The sequence below is a fragment of the Pinus tabuliformis genome, chromosome 3_1, assembly GCF_031772625.1.
Source record: "Pinus tabuliformis cultivar Carrire ecotype Pingquan chromosome 3_1, CPIR1, whole genome shotgun sequence".
In the NCBI taxonomy this organism is placed as follows: domain Eukaryota; kingdom Viridiplantae; phylum Streptophyta; class Pinopsida; order Pinales; family Pinaceae; genus Pinus; species Pinus tabuliformis.
Genome location: NC_142301.1, coordinates 79,103,963 through 79,127,139, shown reverse-complemented (window position 1 = coordinate 79,127,139; position 23,177 = coordinate 79,103,963).

Genomic DNA, 23,177 nt, shown 5'->3' with positions numbered 1-23,177 from the left:
AAAGTCAGATCATTTTGTCTTTGAGATCTGGATACCTATCAGAGCATGCATTTCGAGCCTTCACATCATTTTGTCTCTAATCTCGATGTGCACATGGCTCCATTGGAAGTATTCTTATACTTGAAAGGAATTTTGTTTTTCAAGTAGGGTAGGGTAGAAAAAAGAAAAAGAAAAAGAAAAAAAATGAAAAAAAAAGGGAAAAAATAAAAATCTAAGGTGAAAACCTCCTCGGAGGTGCCTTAGATTGGCTCATTGATTGAAAACCTCCATGAGGCGGTCAATGGGTTGGAAAAAAAAGAGAAAAGAGAATAAGATCTTTGGGTGAAAACCTCCCTTGGAGGCGCCCAAGGCAGGCAATTAGGGTGAAAACCTCCATGAGGTGCCCTAGTTGTTTTTCAAAAAAAAGAGAAAAAGAAAAAGAAAAATAAAGCTAATCTCCATTTCATGTTGCAGCAATGACATTGCAGGTTAAAGAAGGACGTTTCATGACAGGAGGAGCACTCAAATCAAAGACAAAGGAGTTTTTGTGCCTTCTACAGGAAGTTTCGTATCTTCTACAGGAAGCTTACAAAAAAGCCAAATTGATCTCTGAGGAGGACCTGAAGGCTTGGAAAATGTCCATGAGGCCTACCCACATCCATGTTTCCATTCCTCACCCCTTTTCCATCATTTTTTTCATGTCATTAAGCTTCTTTCCTCAAAACTGTGTCTTCTACAGGAAAGCTCTGAATTTCTACAGGAAACATCCTGTAGAACCTTTGGACGAGCCAAATCCCATTTCAAAAGTGAATCTGATGGTGGGAATCTATTGGTTAGGCCTGCAAGCACTTGTGTGTCCATCCCTTGCCTTCATCCATCATTTTTTTCACCTCCTTGTGCTTCTCATTGTGCTTCTACAGGATCTTCCTGTAGAAATTGTGGGAAACTAGGCATGCATTTCAAAAATTGGTTTGGCGAGCATGGTAGCTTCCTCAAGGGTTCAGAAGCCTCATGCAATCTTCCAACTCCTCCTCCATCATCTCCATACCTACATCACAGCCAAAATTCATTTTGTCATACCATGCAAGCACATGCAAAGTACCTTGAAGCAAAAATCCATAAAGCAGAATTTGTTTTTGCCATAACTTGAAAACCATGCATCCATTTGACAAACCGTTTCATGGGGAATTGTACAAGGTTGATAACAACATGTCTGAGCAGTTTCATGCAATTCCGATGCACGGTTTCCAAGAAATCAGCCTCCATCACCATCCGCCATTTTTGCATTTTCTCCATAACCGTGCATCCGTTTCAAAACCTGTTTCATGGGGAGATGCACGTGGGTGATAGTAGCCTACCCAAGCAGTTTCAGCCAATTCCGATGCACGGTTTCCGAGAAATTGAGCTCTGAAATCTTCAGCCATTTTCCAATTTTCTCGAAATCCGTGCATCCATTGATCACGAATTTGCTATGGGAGATGCATAATGATGATAGAAACATGCTCAGCAAGTTTCAGATCAATTCGCTTTGGCGTTTGGGAGAAATGTCGAAAACAAGTTCTGGTTCGGGGAAGATGCAGCAACAGCAGCTTGAATGTGCAGACTTGAACGTGGAAACAATCGTCTGGAGCTTGGATCCGGCCAGAGGACACCTGCACATGAAAAACACAATCAAATATTAGCATCCAAGCCATCATGCAATCATAAAATCAATGCATGCAGCAAGGACAGGCCACAGCAGCTCACGGCAACCATTCAACTTCGAGGTATGTGACTAATCTCATTCTTCTATTGCATAGATTTAATTGGGAACTGCATAAACGAATGGGATGAGGGATTAAGCCATGAATGTAGCAAGGATCAATTGATTGTTTGCTTTAGAACTCCACCGGAAGCCACGCAGTGCACGTGGACAATGGACTCTCGCAAAAATAAAAAAAAATTGTAAAAGAAAAAAACAGTGATTGGAAGTTTAACTCTAGTGCAGTTGATTAACAAATAGAAGACATGCAGTTCATAAAATCACTTCAGTTCAAAAAAGCCAGCGTGCATGTGTTTTTCCACCTCACCACAAGTCACGTAGTAATTCAAGGGACGCTTGGCTGCAACTCTCACCACTCTTTGTTCAACAGCGGTCAACTGAAGCGCATGTCCACCATCCAGATCAGTTAAACAATGGTGCTCTACCGGTTTCTACCTTTTATTCCCGAGATCTCTCCAGTTCTTTAAACAATTCCCGCCGGGCAGTTCTACAGGAACGCAGTCTACAGGAAGACGTTCTACAGGAAAGTGCAGCAGAGCAGAGAAGCCTGAAATTTCAGCATTCTTGAGGCTCCTCTCAGTGGTTCAACTTCATATCTAGCTGAATCAAACATATCTCTGTGACGTTTAACCAGAAGTAAATCTAAGCCTACTTTGCATATGTCTGAAGCAGTTCTCCATTGATTTATCAAAGATCTGGTCTCGCCTTTCCTCTTGAGCATATATCTGGTCCCTTTTGAGGCAGAGATCATTTCTTGGAGGTAAATTAGTTGTCTTTAAAGATCTAATCTAAAGCTCTGTGCAATAAGATATATCAGGAGCAGTATGAGGCCAGATTCGAGATAACCTGTTGCATGGTTCTGAGGCATAATCTACATCACTTTATAAGGTAGCTTGTATCAGAAGTTGTTTGGCTCCTTTCTGTCAAGGCCTTCTGGCATATTCTCATGCTTTCCTGAGGCAAAGGCATCTAGCAGTGGGTTTTATTCATGTATCCTTTTTGTCATTCTGATTGACATCTTAGCATAAGGCTACTCTCTGTGATGATTGACATCTTCACATAGGTCTGAGACTACTCAATATGACTATTTGATCCCTAATCTGAAAATTTCTGAGTTCAAGTGCATGGCTGAGAATCTTGTAATCTTGCTGGTGCATTTATTTTTTATCTGAGCAGCATTCATTTTGATTTGCGCTTGCATGGTGTAATGAGGGTATATTTGCATTTATCTCTATTCTGAAAGGTATGAAGCAGTGTTTCTCTTCATCAAGCTTGGGGCTTGAAGAAAGGTGAAAATAGTTGAGGTGGATCATGCTATTTTTGCCCAAAGAACAGAGTGACACAACAGCTGCATTATTGGGATCTGATGAGATCATATACCAGCTATTATCCTTAATAAATTGGACACCACCTTCAATACATGGAAGCATTGTTCGAGCATTTCATGCCATTTGTTGTGTACCAGCGGCTGTTGAGGCAAGGACAACTTGATCTATCTTATGTTCTGTTCTGCTTCTGTTATCAATTCTTAGTAGAGTTCAAATCCAAGATTAAGAATGCCATTCGATTCAGTTAAAGGCCTGGAAACACTCCTTCCCATCCAGATTTGGCATGCACTATCTATTCTCGGGCAGCTCATTGTACTTGTGTGATTTTATAATACATTGGGCTTGCGTCAGTTGGATTCGTCAGCTTCCAGGTAGCAGCACAGTTCAAGGAGAAGGCAGCCTCAGCCAAGCAGGCCAAAACAGTGAATACTGTTTCTACAGGAAGACAGAAAAAGCCACTACAGGACTGTTTCTACAGGAAGCCAGCGAACAGTTTCTACAGGAAAGTTTGAAAAGAGGGAAGCCAAAGGAGCAATCGGCCGAGATGCTAGCCAAGGAAGTCACCAGGGCCATCAAAGACAAGGGGAGAGATTTGGTTGCTCAGAGGATGAGCAACACTTTCAGTAGGGGGGTGATGATGAGCCCCAAAAATGTACAATTATTTGGGCTCATTCAACCTCCTAATTTGGCTTAGTCCACCATTCTCATTTGTTTATTGCATGTTTTTGATTATTTTTATGTTAATAGACTGAATTTGGTTAGTCATTATGCCAACAATTCTAATGGGTGCTTTGTGTAGCCTTGTTGGTCAACTTGGAGACAAAATTGAAGGTCTTAATGAGCACTTGGCAGCCAAATTCGTGGGAGAACAAGCTAGAGGATTTGTAGGAAGGTGTCCCCCTCATTTATGGACCCTTACCTCAAATTCTCCACCATCAGCTCAGAGTTCAAATGCCACCAAATCAATGAGCTCAAGGGCAGCCAAGCAAGTCAAGTTGGACTGCTGTTAACTACAAGTCTTGGGCAGCCAAGTCCCTAACTTTTAGGAGGACTGTTGGGTCCTCAAATTGTATAAATAAGAAGGCTTGGGGCCTCATTTTGGTTAGCTAGTTGGTAGTCATTTTTGTAGCTAGTTGGTAGTCATTTTTGTAGCTAGTTAGTCATTTTGTTTTAGCCATTAGTTAGCTAGCTTGTAGTTCGATTTTTAGGCCATGGATTAGCTTTGCTTTCAGCTCATTCTCAAGCTCTCCTTATGGACAGTTTTGATGTACTTTCCATTTCTTGATTAATAAAGATGGATCCAGCTTTGCACCAGCTCTAAATCTCTCTTGGGAGGCTGTAGTTCTTGGGGTTGGGCCCATCTCAAGCACCCAGTACCTCCCTTGTTTATATTTATGTGTCTTTGCTGCATTCTCATAATAAAATCTGCTATTTGGATTTAAATGTTGTGTTGTTGTTTAGGTTGCTTTTGATGATTAGAAAAGGTTTTTAATGTTCAGATTTGCTTGATGGTTAATCACAAGGAATATATTCAGAAAAAGGCTACCAAGGACTTTGGATCTCACCTCCCCTTCAGTGGAATCATGAGCTGGGACCAATGTAACCTTGCTGCCCACAAAAACACATTCTTTGCTTCACCATGCAATTAAGAATGTTGGATTTTTAGTGCAGAACTTGATATCAGTTTGGATGCATGTTTAGGTCTATAATCACTTAGTTTCATAATTGTTTCACATGGTTTCACTGCAAATAAACTTCTGTTCATTTCCTTTGCTGTTAGGTCAGATTAGAGTAAAGTGACTAGGTCATAGGTTTCATAACTAGATCTTTGTTTTCTTGCATGTCCTTGTTGGTTCAGTCGTAAACAATATGCAGGGCACCTTCATCATCTCCTCAAGTTCTATTTAACCTCTGTCTCACTTATTTACCCTCCAACTCTCTCATTTCCCACATAGCTCCATCTCCTTCAACTTTCGTTGGTTCCATCCTTCCAATCATCAAACCATTGCATACACTCTTCCTTCATTTGATTTTCCAGCTCCTGAGCCATCATCAGGTCCATCTCCATCTCACTTAGCCTCCCACACCACTCCAACACTCCATCATCTCCCAAAACCTCCACGGCCAATCATCCTGTAGAATTGCACAGCCTTCCTGTAGAAACCTCTGAGTATCCTGTAGGATCCCCTGCAGACATCCTGTAGGAGACCACTCACTTGGTTGCTGAGCTTCTGAACGTGAGGAACCTCTGTGGATGGATGCTAAGGATCCCTAGGGACCTCTCCTAACCTCCCCAACCTTTCCCATGCTTTCCTTCCTTCTCCATCCCATCTGCACAACCAAACCCTAGTTAGCACAAAATCACAATCATTCCATACACTTAAAGGAAAAATACAAAAACATGTCTTTTATGATGCAAGTAGCTTAGATCCATGCATTTTCACTTATTAGAGGTAATGACAGCATTGGTAGAAGTTTTATTCACATTCTTTGCATTGTAGAGGTTAGACTAGTCAAATTAGGGTTTCCTAGGTTTACATGCTTTGATTTGCTTTCAGTTCATTTTTGTCAAGTAAAGTAGCTTTCCTTTGAGAATAGCTTTCGTCCATCAATTAGCAAGCTTCTTCTAAGAGCCTATAGAAGCTGGCTTGAGCCCTAGCGGACTTGTGCCAGCTGACCAAGTGACAGCTGCGACAAGAGCTAGTACTTGTGCATATAGTACCGCCGCTTCCAAGTTTGTACGAACTACCGGGTTGATAAAATTAAGAGACAGGAAGCCCCAGGAGTTGTAGCATTATTGCTACAATACTGGAGCTCACCAGCTGCTGCTATCAGTTATTGGTGACTTTCATAAGTCTTGCTCTAGATATTTCATCTCTATGTCATGTATCTCTTTTATGGTGTCAAGGTCATGTAACAGCCTATTTTGGTTTCCCCACTATGCCTGGGATGAATATGTAATGTACTTGGTTGTTATATGTAACTTTCTAATGTATCCCCACTTGGTTGGGTGATGGATGTACGTATTGAGTCTTTTGGTGATAGGAAGGTCTTTTAAGATGTATAAGTCATGGTTCTTCGTGGAGAACATCTTTTTGCAGATCCTGCCTATAGTCAGGGGGAGCATGGTCAAGCACAGCAGGGCAGAGATTTCAGCATGTACTCAGGGGGAGCACAACCCTTTGCCCTTGATGACAAAGGGGGTGAATGACTTTGAGGATCTTGGGGTTGCCATCAAGTCTAAAGGGGGAGATTGTTGGCATTATGGCACTGATTTAGAGCTATGGCACTGGTGTTGTCCTTGATGGCAACTCTCTTTGGTAACAGATCTCAGTCCAGGCTTTCAGAATGAAGGAAAAGACATATACGCAGGTTCATCTAGACAAAGATGCGTATACACATGGGTTATATGTTACAAAGGCACGTATGCGTATACACACACTTTCATGCAAGGAAAAGCACGTATATGTTGGAGAACTTACTTTTGGTCCGTGGTAGTTAGTCCTCGGTATTTGAACCTATGGTTTTGGACCATGGTATCTCGTTAGAAGTGTTGATCCCAAGTATTGGGTCCATGGTATTGTGTTATTATGGTTTTGGACCATGGTATTGTGAAAGGCCTAAGGCTATAAAAGAGGAAGGAGATCATTTGGCAAAGGGACATCTGGATTATTATTGAATATCTCATAAAGTGCTAGATCTGGAATACTGGTAATTAGGTTATGGTGCAGATCTGGATCTGAATGAAGGAGGAACCTTGGCGCAAAGAGAAGGATAAGTTCTATTGATGGGTCATAATCTTAAGGCTCGAATGATAGTATCTTTGTATGATTTTGATATGTTATATGAGGTGCATGATTGATCTATAAATCTGATAATCTGGGTTAATTAGTGTCTGAATATTTGAAAGAGTGAATTATCCTTTATAGATCTGTACGTAGGTTCAGTGAAGCGAAGGCGTGTATACACGCTGCTTCAGTGAATGCAAACAGCATATACGCAAGTTGTTCCAAACACGGAAGCGTATGCACGCAGGTTTCAGGTTATTAAAGTAGCGTATATCTTTTGAGTTGTGATCTAGCTGCTTCTGTTTATTGCTGCAATGTTCTGGGTTCAGAATTTGGTGTGTAGTTACAGGTACTGTGATTTGGGTATAGCTGTCAGAGAAGTGTCTACTTGATTCAGTGCTAATTGGTGAAAAGGAGATTGTTTGATGCAGAAATTCTTGATGATTGATTGATGTTCATGGATCCAATCTAAAAAATTATGAAACGTGGTCCCTGGAAGAAAGAGAAGGTTGTAGCCTTCTATAGGCTAGCACCTACGCACTAGTATCTTGACTAGTGCAAGAGCTAAGGGGGTTGTAGCTCCCTTCCAGGAGAAGCTGGAAAATGAGGGAGGGTTGTATCTCTCTGCAGGTTGCAGCCTGCGTACTAGTAAAGGACTGCACTAGTACATTGTAAAAAGAAGTTTCTAATTCAAGAGAAGATAGAGATGAATTGCAGCAGGTGGTTTTCACCCACATTGGGTTTCCACCTTATATCTTGTGTTCTTGTGTGTGATTGTCTTCTGCTCTGTTTTACTATTTCTAGTTACTGCTTATTTGTTTCTGATACTCAGATTAATAATCAACATCTGAAAGATAAAGTAAATTATAAGTTTTCATTGTATACGCGGGTTTCCTTCTACATAGTTGTGTATATACGCGGTTTTAATTAACTGAAGTAGTGTATACCATCTGGATTTAAAAAAGGGAATATTTGACTTGATAATACTGATTCACCCCCCCTCTCAGTATTATTTACAACATGTGAGAGGGTGTGAAGACTAGGACGAAGAAATCACATAGCTACGCGAGGTCGAACACATAAGGATTAAGGAAGCCATTCAGCAAGGGAACCTTAGACTTCGGAAACTCAAAAAAGACCAGGTACGACTAGGGAAGAAAATCATTTTGATGGATGTATAGGTCAAGACGCTGGAAAACGAGATCAAGCAAGCATGTCTCGTCGATAAACCAAGTATGACAAGGCAAGGTGCGGATGATCATACCATTGAATTAGAAGAGTGTTGCTAAGAATTTATGACTCTACTGCCATGGCTACTACCACATCTCACCAAATGCAGTAAACAAGTGAGTGCACTACATATGATAGAATGCGCAACGTCGGCTGTCGCGAGGGCAATTGGGGATTTTCCACGGACTATACTGGAAGGCAAGTTGAAGCCTCCCGCAGGTGGTGCGACCACCTAACTAGCCGTAGAAAGCACAATCTCAACACTCCAGGTAGTTGAAAATTAATTTAACTGAACTTGACTAAGTTAAAATAAGTCAACTGATCCTCTCAATATAGAACTCATCCTTAATTCGTCAATCAGTGGAGCAAATCAAGGACACATTCCCCAGTTAGTGGAGAAATAATTGCATGTTCTCACAAAGACTTCAAGTTTGCTTTTCCTTAACTAATTAACTCATGGAGAATTAATTAATTAATATTCCAAACTATTGGTAAGACCAAATTCAAATTTTACTTCCTATAGTTAGACCAGGGACTGCTAAAAATAGGAAGGGACCCAGAAATGCTATTTTTAGAAGATGTTATTTTTAGCAGTTTCACCTCTCACCCAAGGTGGCCAAAATGCTCATTGGCCAAACTACTATTTTTAGAAGTGATATTTTTAGCAGTTCTATTTTTAGCACTTCCTAAATTTAGCATTTCTTGTTGCACACTTTTCAACACTCCCTCTCAACAAGAAACGCTTCCTCTCGAACCCAATCATGTAACTCTAGAATGTACTGCATGCAACACATCTACCAAGTGCAGTTGCTCCAGCAACACTCAGAACAAAAAAACTCCCAACTGACCTCTCTGTTGGGCTAGAAACATACTCTAATGCTGAAGCTTTACCTATTGCTGACAAGTGATCCCTCTCTGACCTCTGCGCTACTGCAACACCTCCATGCATCGCGCATCGTTGCAACCTTCTTTGTGCTACCCTGCACTGTGCAACACACTTGTGCCTCTCACATTGCTGCAGCCTGCATTCTCTGCGCCGTCCTGGGATTCCCTGCACTGTAGCTCTCTATGCCGCTCCATCCGCATCTGTCTCTACCCAATTAGTCAATTCTTGCTACTCCACATCGGGGTTCCCGTAGCAAGGTCTTATGTAAGAGGTTGAGTACCTCAAGGATCCTGCTCCTCCTCCTTGGGACAATCACTCTATATCACCCCACCAACTACCTGGAAGTATGGCTGCATGTGATCCCTCTGCCCACTTGGCTCGAATTTTCCCCCTACTAGAGGTCTCTGCATGAGTAGATGTCTCTACTTGATCTCCACTCAACTTCTCTAGTTGTGGTTGCTCCACAACCTCTTGAAGCTACTTCAGCAATTGTGGCTCCTCCACAATCGTCTGAGACTTCTTCTGGCGCTGCATGTTGAGAGGTAATATATTCTCCTTCTCAACCACCAAGTATCTAACCTTTGCTTTTCTCCTCAATACTTTGCATGCATCTTGTACCTCAAGTGCATACAGGTTCTTGGCTAGCACACCAATCTGTTTCATATTTCCCACAATCATGAAATTTCCTGGAAAAAGAGCTGATTTTAAATCAGCAATATCTCCCTCATCCGAACTCCAATTCAGCCGATTTTTTTTTTAATTTGGGTATTTTTCCACAAGGAATCCAAATCTACTATTTGTTTCTGAAAATTTTGTACAGAAATTTTTAGATCTACTCTGAAAACTCTTGGCCCAAAACTCAAAACTTTGAAATCTCCTCTTAGTATATTGTTCTTCCTTGATCACCTGTGCTCGGATACCATGTAGAATTTTGTAGAATTTTTCTACAAATCACCTAGCTCTGATACCATGTAGAAATTTCCCACTTGTAGATCACCTGGTAATGCAAAGTACTAAAGAAAAACACTTGATCTACTTCTACAAACAATTTAGCGAAAGCTTAATCGAATTGAGCAATATCAATAAGAACACATATAACTAATATGGAGAAACCAAACACACATAGCACAGAAGATATAACCAAGGGAAAGTACTAGCCTAAAACCCCATCTCTATATTAGCATACAAGCAGAAATATAGTCTGGATTACACAAAGCCTTAGCTCAAAAGCTATCCAGCTCTCATTACAATCCCTCTGCTGCTCATAGACATTCAAAGGCTTCTCACAAACCTTCTCCTCTATCTTCCAAGCCTCCTATTTCTATGCACAGGTTTCTTGGGTCCTCCAGCTGCAACCTGTGTGATTCTCACATCACACACAACATTGACCTCTGAAATAACTGCACAAACCTGAAGGAGATAAATCCTCATCATGGATGAGCTTCCTTTATAGGAAAAATATTCATCCAACTGATAGTACATTGTCCCTTCTTTGATCTCAACTGGGTCTCTGACAGAACTGACATGCATCAGTTATCCATGAGTGAATACACAATTATCTGAAAATAATAGTTGTCACATGCATGCAAGAATCAACAAACTATATCTCATTAATTTAACAACTTGTTAAATTAATTTAACTGAACTTGACTAAGTTAAACTAAGTCAACTAATCCTCTCAATATAGAACTCATCCTTAATTCCTCAATCAGTGGAACAAATCAAGGACACATTCCCAAATTAGTGGAGAAATAATTGCATGTTCTCACAAAGACTTCAAGTTTGCTTTTCCTTAACTAATTAACTTGTGGATAATTAATTAATTAATATTCCAAACTGCTGGTAAGACCAAATTCAAATTTACTTCCTATAGATAAATCAGGGATTGCTATAAATAAGAAGGGACCCAGAAATGCTATTTTTAGAAGATGTTATTTTTAGCAGTTTCACCTCTCACCTAAGGTGGCCAAAATTCTCATTGGCCAAACTACTATTTTTAGAAGTGCTATTTTTAGAAATTCTATTTTTAGCACTTCCTAAATTCAACATTTCTTGCTTCACACTTTTCAATAGGAGGTACCCAACAGACTTTATTATTTTTCAAATCAAATCAAATCTGGGGGGACATCCCCTAATATTAGGAAGGCCTTGGTTGGATATTTTCGATGCATTCATAGGTTGTAGGTCGGGCTTCATGACGATTTCAGATGGACAAGTCACAAAGAACCTAAGCCTCTATCCTCCTACAAAACCAAGTAAGGATTTGGAAAATCCCTTATGTGATTAATTTGAACCTGAATCAGATCATTCCCAACCACTCCTCACTCTTGGCAAAGCCCAGTATTTTAAGAATGAAACAGAGGATGACATTATCAATGGCTTTATCAGTAATTCCCTTGTTGTTACTTCTATTGATGATTTAAGGGCAGAAGATACCATGGAAGACTTGATTCCAGAACATATGAAAATCGCTCCTAATCAAAAGAGAAACTCAGTTGAAATAGAGTTGGGAAAAAATATAAATATTAATCCTAATCTAACTTCTGAATAGAACAGGATTTTGTTACAGCTGTTACAGAGATATAAAAAGGCATTTGCATGGTATTACATAGACATGAAAGGCATTCCCCTAGCCTATGTACCCACACATCTACTTGAAAGGAGACTTCAATCCAATTAGGCAGCCATAGTGATGCATGAACCTAGCACATAAAGAAGTAGTAAAAGAAGAATTCCAAAAGCTTCTAAATGCCAAGTTCATTTATCCCGTCACTGACAGCCAATGGGTATCTCCACTTGTTATCGTTCCTAAAAAGAATGGAAAATGGAGGGTCTGTGTAGATTATAGATAACTTAACAAAGCCACTAAAAAGGACCATTTTCCTTTCCCATTTATAGATCAAGTCCTGGACACCTTATTTGGAAAAAAATTATTTTCATTTCTAGATGGGTTTAGTGGTTATAATCAAACATAGATTGCCCCAGAGGATCATGAAAAAACACCTTTTCTTGCCCTCAGGGGACTTTTGGATACAAGGTTCTCCCTTTTGGACTCTATAATGTGTTAGAGACCTTCTAGAAGGAAATATTGGGGATATTTTCAGATTTTCTAAATGACTATTTAGAAGTATTCATGAATGACTTTACACCTTATGGTGACACTTTTGAAACAACATTAGCCAATCTCAAAAAAGTGCTAGAGCGATGTGAGCAAACTAATCTTTCTTTAAGCACTTAAAAATGTCACATGATGATGAATGAAGGAATTGTGCTTGGGCATTATATTTCTGCTGTAGGAATAAAAGTAGACCTTGCTAAGATAGAAGTAATTCTAAAAATTCCATCTCCCAAAACACAGAAGGATGTACGTAGTTTTTTGGGACATGCAGGATATTACAGGAGGTTTATAGAAAAAAATTCAACAATTGCATCCCCATTATTTTCTCTACTTGCTAAAGATGTGGAATTTGTTTGGACATGGAAATGTGAACATGCCTTTATAGTGTTAAAGCAGTGTGTATCAGAAACACCTATTTTGTGCGAATCGAACTGGGATCTATCATTTCACATAGCAACAGATGCATCTGATACTACTTTAGGAGTTGTTTTAGGTCAAATAGAAGACAAGAAACCATGTGCCATCTATTACATCAACAAGAATCTGACTCCAGCAAAGTTAAACTATACAGTTACAGAAAAAGAGTTTCTTGCAGTAATGCATGCCATTAATAAATCTAGGCACTACATTATGTGTTATCAAATATTTGTGCACACTGACCACTTTTCCATTCATTTCTTAATGAATAAACATGTTACTAATGGTAGGGTTACACATTGGTTGTTGTTGTTACAAGAATTTGATATAACAATCTTAGATAAACCTAGAAAATATAATGTAGTGGTTGATTTTATTTCTAGGGTAATTGTTAATAGTGATTGCATGCCCATTGAGGATTCTTTTCCAAATGAATATCTTTTTTCTATTTCAATTCACACACCGTGGTATGCAAACATAGCTAACTACCTTGATGTAGGGAGATTTCCACAACATCTATCCTCAAAGGAAAGAGGAAGATTGTTAAGCAGAGTGCAAGACACTCTTAGGTAGAAGGATACCTCTACTACACAGGGACAGATCATCAAATCAGGTGTTGTGTGAGAGAGGATGATATTTTTGACATCCCCAGAGCCTGCCATGAGGAATCTTGAGGAGGATTCTTTGTTGACAAGAAGACAGGGCATAAAGTTATTTCAATAGGGTATTATTGGTATGGTAAAAACCCATTATTTCCCATTGAGTTCGAAATAAAAACACTCAGAACAACATTGCAAGTGAACCTGGATTTGACTACAACTCGGAAACATTGGTTGAACCAGTTAAACGAACTTGATGAGAAGAGATTAATTTCCATCCAACAAATAGACATCATCCAGTGGTAGAGTGCTAAGTGGCATGACAATTTTATAAGAAAGGTGTTTCAAAAAGGCAATTGGGCTCTATTGTATGATTCACGATTCAAAGAATTCAAGGGAAGCTCTGCACGAGATTTATACATCCTTATGAGGTAGATATAGTCTTTGACAATGGGACTGTGAGATTAATTACCATAGACAATGCCTAAGTGCCATTGGTTGCTAATGGACATCATCTTCGGTTATATCATAAACTAACCTCAAAGGGTTCATTTACCAACATTGTCTCAGGATCTAATATTCAAGTTATGAGGGAAGGTAAAAATTCTCATGTGTTGTCAAATTATTAAATTCCAATAAGTGTAGCAACTGAAAACCAAATTTTGTTGGTAGTACCAAAAACAAATAATAATACAAAGAAAAAAATATATAATAAATAAATAAATTTGCTTGTGAAAACCTCTTGTGGGGAGCGGGTAAATAGTTGTACTAGCTAAAAACCACTTTGTGACAGCTGATACACATTTTCCTATTAATAAATTATGTAACAGTATGTCGTTACACATATGTCATAGATGCCATGTTGTTACAATCCCATTTTTATTCATTTCATTGTATTATTCTGAGAATTCTTTTGTAGGCACAAATTGTAATGCCCTCAAAGGAATACATTGTTGTAATAAAGTACTGTTGCAAATTTATTCAACCATCATGGAGAAATTCTTTTGTTGTTACATTTGTAGCATTTGATTCGATGTAGATGACTATAGCATAGAACAATTTGTAGCTATCTGCTTCAATAATCACCATCACCAACACTCCACTATCAGCATTAATCCAATCACCCTCCGGTAAGTTTGAAATAACTAGAGAGCTTCATTACCAATCATGGCCTCCTAAAACTAATTGTAATGGAAGCTCTGGAGAAGAAAGGAAGAAATTGGGAAGATTTTATCAGTGAAGGAAAATAAACCCCACCACAAAGAGAAGGTGAAACTCCTACATGATCCGAGTTGGCTCAACTTTCAGATCTAACCAAGATCTTTTACTTTCGTGATGTGATTAGAATTACATTAAAAATAGCATAATTGAACATATATGCATGTTGGAAAGAAGAAGGAACATGGCAATCATCAACAACATAATACTCAAGACGTTGATAACGGAGTTCGTCCAGGAGGGACTACGTCTCCAGGCCCCAATGTCAAGATGGTGTAGGCTACTACATTAAGTGCTATAAAGAGTGATGATGTACATAGGTGGTGACGTCACTATCATACAAGGAAATTCCCTCACATAGGAGTGGCTCCAAGAGATGATCCGCTATAGGAACTCTCAGCCGAAAAGGACTCCTATCAGTATGACATAATTACACATATGACAATAATGAGCATCCCACCAACATGGCATCAAAGGGATCTCAATTCAGACATACATGGCGAAAACATGAGTATCCCATCAACATGACGACAAATGGATCTCAAATAAAACATGACGAATCATGACAACAAGTACATCCCACAAATGATTCCGCATCACATCAAGTAGGAATCATGAAACAAGTAAGAAAACAAGATCCCACATCAAACATCAAACAAGGATCTATGCAACACAATGCATCTCATAGCAAAAAGAAGTACATGAACATAATGCATATACCTCACATCCTGGGGCCATCTGAAGAAAAGGATGTCAAAACTGCCGAAGCTGGTAGTACTATCAATCTCGCGGCATCGAATCTCATGGAAATGGCTGCTCACACATGAATTCTGACACCTGCACTTTACTTTTAAAAGTGGCTGAAAAATGAAAAGATCAAATGGAAAATATGATTGCACTGTTAGATTCATGGCATTGAATAGTGTAAACTCAACTGTCAAATTTTTGAATTCTGCGAAAATGAAAATCTGGGGCTTAATGAATCTTTTAGATTCCCCCTAGATTCCTCAAAGATTCCCTCCTTTGGGTCATATAAAGATCTGTTGCTCAAATCACAATTCTAACTGCGCCATCAAGTTTGTGTCACTGCGAGGTATAGGATAGACATAAAATTTGTCCAGTTTGGACACTGGAAAAATTTCGCCCTCCTGAGAATTTGGCTCAATCATGGTTCTTCCTGCCCTTTTTCAGGATCATGGTTCCACCTGCAAAAATTAATTAAAAATCAGCATCTTGATTTCTGTGCGCACCCTTGGTCTCCATTCCACTCTGCATAATGGGGTTCTGTTCCCCCATTCTCAAATCCGCCTCCCCCTCGCATTGATAAAAAAATGGGTTTAAGTAGTCCCACTAGCGTATTGGTAAAATAGTTGATTTTTTAAGGGGAGGTCGGGGGATCAAATCTCGCCTCCTTGCAGAATCCCCGTGCGTATGACTTTTTGGGGTGCGGTTTGTGTTAACCGTCAGACCCGTTACCCATTGTATGCCTTACATAATTCGGAGTTTATTAAATATGGGCGCGATTTTTGTTTGATTAATGTTTTGGGTTGTATTAAACGGTCATTGGTTGTGAGGTTTGGTTGGGTGTGAGGGTACCCGGGAGGCGGGCTGACCACACCAATCAGGCGGGTTCAAGCCTCGCCACCCTTGGTTCATACATGGCAATGTGGGTGGGGCGTGGGCCGAATCCACTGGAGGTAGCCTACCTCGCCATATTTAATATGTTTTGTTATATGGTTATGTTTGGTGGGTGGTTGGAGGGTTGGCGGGGGTCATGGCCCATCAACTCAAATTTTAATTTAACATTTCTTTTGGGTCCAATGGGGTGGTGGGGGTCATGATATATATATATATATATATATATATATATATATATATATATATATATATATATATATATTATTAAAACCAACATTTTTTCAATTTTGTCTAATATAAGGGATATTAGACAAATTAACAATCCAACAAATTTTCCCACTTTCGGGAGCTAGGTTTCATGCCCCAGGGTCGGTCAAATTGTAGGACACTTAAACCTGGCCCATAGTCCAACTTTGACTGGCTCGTTCTCCCTCATATGAGCTCAGATTGACGAACCGTTCACACCACGACGATCAGGACGACAAGATCTATGCTCTGGTCCTGGTTTGAAAGCATTCTGATCACTTTGATTTTTGAGCTTCCATACACCCTCTTTGTCCTTTGTGTGTCTCTGGAGCCACCTGGATCAATCCTCCCGACTGAGGAGCTATTGGTCCTCCAAAAGCATGAAAAATAATCTGCAACTTGTCTATACCTTGTTTGCATCACAGGCATCCTTGAAAAGGTCTCGCTTCCATCTCCTTCACCTTTGTCCTTCGAAGCCTCAAGCCATGAGCCGACACTTGCAACCTCTGCAACCTGTAATACATTGTTTTGCAAATTACATGTTGAATTTACATGACCAACTAATGACCCAAGCATCCCACACTTGCCACGAGTTTATAACACATACTCGGTGGTGATGTTTACATCAAGATGGACACAATACCCCAGCTACGAAAACAAGGCCAACATATCATGGTTGCTTCAATAAGTGATGGAAAACACATCATCACTGCAACACATGATTTACAAAGATAAGGCCAAACACTATTTTTTCTTTGACAAGTGATGGAAACACAACATCACTTTCATAGTTTATCATGCAACACAAAACAAGACCAGACATCATTGTTTCTTAACAAGTGATGGAAAACACATCATCACTTTTACATTTTAAAATGAAACAAATGATTTACAAAAGCATGACCATGACAAGCTAACATATCTAGAAACCATTTTTCACTTATCAAGGTGAATGGGTCGCCTCCTTATGGTGCATTCATTGGTCAAACAATCGTTTCATCTGGTTCATGCACCGACACTTTGTCTTTAAGGCGCTGCTCTGGATGGAGCCTTCAACATGTGGCCCTTTGATGGCCACCTCTGTTGCAATGACTGCAATACATTTTCTTCCTCCAGATCTGCTTAACATGTTTCTTTACCTATTGTTGAGAGGGTCTTTCATGCCTCCTCCTTTTTTGTGTTGCTATTCTTTTCCAACACATAGAAAATGTATGGTTATGTAATCCAAAAAAGGTACATGTATTTCAATTCCATGATTTATGTCCATCATTAACAACATGATTATAATTGACATGAACATTTGAATATCGAGATTAGTTATACCTTTCCTTGTTGTCATTGGTGTCATTACGGTGATAAGAGCTTGCCTCAGCTCTTTCCCTGCAATGGACATTGCCATGGGATGATTGGGATGTGTTCCCATCATTCTCTTTCCTCAATGATTTCAACGATGTCTCGGAAGAATCTGACACCTTCGAGCATTATCCCTCGGTGTATCTCAAGACTAAAAATTGAGGTCTCCACACAACCCCCAATGGTTGAGTTATGCCTTGGTTATCAACATCAAGTTCTTCTACTTCCTTGTATCTCATCCTGGTAAGGAGCCTCATGTTTTTCCCTGTAATTGGTATCTCCACATCTCCAACATAAATCATACTATGTGAAGATGAAACTGAAAGGAAATCAACATCTTTTACCTCCTCTGTTGATTTGGAATGAACTGATGAGGGCTTCTCATCATCTATTGTTGGTGGGTCACTGGCTATCTCGGCGGATTCCCCAACTTCTTTCCTGACATACCCAAGTCCTGCCTGACGGGGTAACTCTTCTACTTTGATGGGGTTGATAATGCCTTGGCCATTAACGCCCAAGCCTTTTCCTTCATACCCCATTTTCCTCAACAATTTGGAGCCAATTCATGTGGTAAGATTTTCAAAAACAGCGAAATCATCATCAGGACACATACATGAATTCAGAGAATTACATTTTACCTCACATGGGTCACGCTGCATTTCTTCCAAGGCCTCGTCCTTTGCTTGCAGCTATTGTAGAAAACTCTATTTTTCCTCTTTCTGTTCATGTAGAAGCATCTTCAATTCAGCGTTATTTGTTTGAAGACTTTGGTTGTTGTGTTTCAGTTCTTCCAGGGCCTCTTCCATGGCTTGCAACTGAAGCTGCAATCGCTCCTTTTCCTCTGTCTCTTTCTGTAGAGCTTCATACATTATTTCCACCCTTTTGGAAATTTTGAGCATGGTCTCGTACATCACTTTTTCATCCTCTATCGCTGCACGTTCCATTGTTCACTCTTGTAATTCACATCCACGCAAACACCACTCTGATACCAAACTTGATCCGAGTTGGCTCAACTCCTGGATTTAACCAAGATCTTTTAGTTTCGTGATGTGATTAGAATTGCATTAAAAATAGCATAATTGAACATATATGCATGCTGTAAAGAAGAAGGAACATGGCAATCATCATCAACATAAGACTCAAGACGTTGATAATGAAGTTTGTCCAGGAGGGACTACGTCTCCGGGCCCCGGTGTCAAGATGGTGTAGGCCACTGCAATAAGTGCTGGAAAGAGTGATGATGTACATAGGTGGTGACGTCGCTATCATACAAGGAAATGCCCTCATGCAGGAGTGGCTCCACAATATGTTCCGCTATAGGAACCCTCAGTCAAAAAGGACTCCTATCAGTATGAAATAATTACACATATGATAATAATGAGCATCTTGCCAACATGGCATCAAAGGGATCTCAATTTAGACATACATGGTGACAACATGAGTATCCCATCAACATGATGACAAAGGGATCTCAAATAAAACATGACGAATCATGACAACAAGTACATCCCACAAATGATTTCGCATCACATCAAGCAAGAATCATGAAACAAGTAAGAAAACAAGATCCCACATCAAACAACAAACAGGGATCTATGTAGCACAATGCATCTCATAGCAAAAAGAAGTACATGAACATATTGCATATACCTCACATCCTGGGGTCATCTGAATAAAAGGATGTCAAACCACTGAAGCTGGGCGTACCATCAATCTCGCGGCGTCGAATCTCATGGAAATGGTTGCTCACACATGAATGCTGACACCTGCGCTTTACTTTGAAAAGTGGCTGAAAATGAAATGATCAAATGGAAAATCTGATTGCACCATCAAATTCGTGGCATCGAATAGTGTAAAATCGACTGTCAAATTTCTGAATTCTGAGAAAATGAAAATCTGGGGCTTAAGGAATATTTTAGATTCCTTAAAGATTCCCTCCTCCGGGTCATCTGAAGATCTATTGCTCAGATCAAAATTTTAACTATGCCATCAAGTTCGTGTCACTAAGAGGTGTAGGATAGACATAAAAATTGTCCAGTTTGGACACTGGAAAAATTTCACCCTCCTGAGAATTTGGCTCAATCATGGTTCCACCTGCAAAAGTTAGTTAAAAATCAGCATCTCGATTTCCGTGCACACCCTTGGTCTCCATTCCACTTTGCATAACGAGGTTTCGTTCCCCTGTTCTCAAATCCACCTCCCCCTCTCATTGATTAAAAAATGGGTTTAAGTATTCTTTTGCTAGTGAACTTTACAACAGAAGGCCCACTGGCGTATTGGGAAAATAGTTAATTTGTTAAGGGGAGGTCAAGGGATCAAATCCCACCTCCCCGCAGAATCCTCGTGCGTATGACTTTTTAGGGCACGGTTTGCATTAACCATTGGACCCGTTACCCATTGTATGCCTTACATAATTCATAGTTTATTAAATATGGGCATGATTTTTGTTTGATTAATGTTTTGGGTTGTATTAAACGGTCGTTGGTTGTGAGGTTTGGTTGGGTGTGAGGGTGCCCAGGAGGCGGGTCGGCCACGCCGGCCAGGCGGGTTCAAGCCCCACCACTGTCGGTTCATACATGGCAATGTGGGTGGGGCGTGGGCCGGGTCCACCAGAGGTGGCCTGCCCCGTCATATTTAATATGTTTTGTTATATGGTTATGTTTGGTGGGTGGTTGGAGGGTCAGCGAGGGTCATGGCCCGTCGATTCAAATTTTAATTTAACATTTCTCTTGGGTCCGATGGGGTGGTGGGGGTCATGGCCTGCCACCTAAATAATTTTTTTTTATTTTTTTTATTTTTATTAATAACCAACATTTTTTCAATTTTGTCTAATATAAGGGATATTAGACAAATTAACAATCCAATGAATTTTCCCACTTCTGGGAGCTAGGTTTCATGCCCTGGGGTCGGTCAAATTATAGGACACTTAAACCTGGCCCACAATCCAACTTTGACCAAAACTTGGACTGGCTCGTTCTCCCTCATATGAGCTTGGATTGACGAACCATTCGCACCACTGTGATCAGGACGACAAGATCTACGCTCTAGTCCTAGTTCGAAAGCATTCTAATTAATTTGATTTTTGAGCTTCCATAAGCCCTCTTTGTCTTGTGTGTGTCTCTGGAGCCACTTGGATCACTACAGATTCTCCCGAGGAAGCTGATACAACTAAGAAGCAAGGACAGTCTTCGGGAATTAGAGTTAAGAAGAGGTCACTTGAGAAACTTGTGGGTGGAAAAGCACTGAAGAAAAGGGTTAAGTTTGGTACTCAACAAGAACCCTCACCATCGGCCAACAAGAAACTAGGCAAGAAAAAAGAACAAAAGGGGAAGCAAGAAGAGACAAAGAAGCTAAAGAAGAAATAGACCAAGTAGGAAGACACTTCTTCATCAGGTAAGAATGAAACCCAAACTTTGTTGCTTAAAATTAAGAAGCTAGAAGCAGAAAATAAGGAATTAAAGTGACAAATAGGAGGTAGAAAAATGAAACAAAGGTTTCAGGTCTTGATACATTAGCGGATTTCGGGTCTTGATACATTAGCAGAGGTTTTTGATAAGATGGGATCAAAAACCACACAATGGCCTTTCTGTATAGCATGTGATGAGGATTTGGCAACAACAAGATACAATGTTTGCATTGTAGACACCATCTCAAAAGAAACCCAAACAGAACCATGGGAGGCTGACATACAAGAACTCATTGATGATGTTTTTGACACATAAGAACCAACAATTGAAATGGAGCACCCCATAGATTTTAACCTAGAAACTGATACACAAGAACCTGTCAACGATGTTGCTGATACATAAGAACCAACAGTTGAGACATAGGTTTTTAAGGAAGAAAAATTGAGAGTTGTTCCAAAAGAACTTGTCAATGAAGTTTTTGATACACAAGAACCAGCAACTGAGGCAGAGCAACTAAAAACACGAGATGGTGTTACACCCTCTACTGTTGTTGCACATGAAACAAAACAGGACCCTGAAGCAGGGTGGCATTTAGAAAAACTTCTGTTGATATCGGAATTGGAGAATTGGAAGAAAATGGCACTTTCCCTTAAAAAGGGAGTGATTTCTTTGGAAGAACATCAGAAGGTTATTCATACCCTTAAGGATCAGTGGGTCGAAGAATTGCTGATGGAAGAGATGATAAAGTGGGAAACGAGGAAAGTTGAGATGGAAAAGGAAGAATAGAGACAACAACTACAACAAGAGGTCAAGAAGTTGACTGAAGAGATAGGTAAAATGTCTGAGTTAGCCCTAAACCTTTTAGGTTACAGGACACCATCTTCGTCCTACCCGATATTCTTGTGGGAGAAATTTTATCTTTTCCAGTTGAGAGCCATCCATGAGAACAAACCTTACATGAGCATTACCACTAAACCTTTTTGGATGTATTTCTTTCATGCGATTTCGATGAGCAGAGTTTGTTATGCAAACTCTTCCTACATGATATATTTGTTGAACATTATAATTTTTTGATGGCTGCAAGCCTTTCCCCCTACATTGGAGATTTGCAGCTATGGGCTTTTATATCTTTCATGAGAAATAAAATCGATTGGAACCTCACCATAAAATCATCTGCTATGAATGAAGAAAAGGAAACCTTGAAGATAATACTAGAACCTCGTATGGCCACTGCTATGAGGCATGAATTCAGAAAGTTTCTCAGTAAACTTGACATGGAAAAATAATTGTCACTCTATAGGAGAAGGATTGTTTGGTTTTTCCTTAATATTTATGAACAATTGAAAAGTGAATCATTAGTTGGAAGTCTGAAATGATGGGAAACTTACAGTGAAGCACTAAAAGCAAGGGATCCCTTTGGGTGCCCCAATTTCGTTATAGTTGTTACTTGAGTCCCTGAATATGCACGAATTGCAAAAATGATGGGAGCTTTCTTGATAGGGCTCAAATTCAAGATTCCTCTGATTTGGCTCCTGGTTTAAAATACCAGCCTTACTTCCACCTGAGCAAGCATGATGAGCGTTCATGGACACATCGGCTCATGTCTACCCAAGGGTATAGAGAAGAAGGTGAAGACACTATTGGTGCCTATGGTTTTATAGAACTACATGAGCAACATGTCAGTGTCATAATAGATGAGGACCTTGAACATTTTGAAGAATTTGCATGAGGACATGCAGTGGCTTCAGTTGGGGGGAGATGTTGGATGCAACATTTGAGGATATTTCAGGCATCCTTTTCCCCATTTTTGGCTATTTTCCCTCATTGAACCTACAATTTCCCCATAATAATGTCACTCCCTCTGATTAAGAAGCAATTTTTTTCTTTGACGTATTATTATGCTATTTTCTGCTAAGTATTGAATGAAAAAATGCTTTCTTTGGGATGACTAACTAGGGTATCTTTGGAAGAGTTATTTTGAATGTTTTTCTTTCAAGTGTTTCCATAACTATTGATAGCCATGGATGAATAGTTGTTGATGTTACTTGTCATTACACAGTGTTAGTTTTTGTCACTTGTTGTTACACCCTGGGTTTGACATTTCCTATTGTTACACCACGAACTTGTTATTACACTGCGAATTGTCAAGACTGTAGCCGCCATTTTCAAATACAATTGTCAAGGGCTGCATGAATTAATTCCATGCGG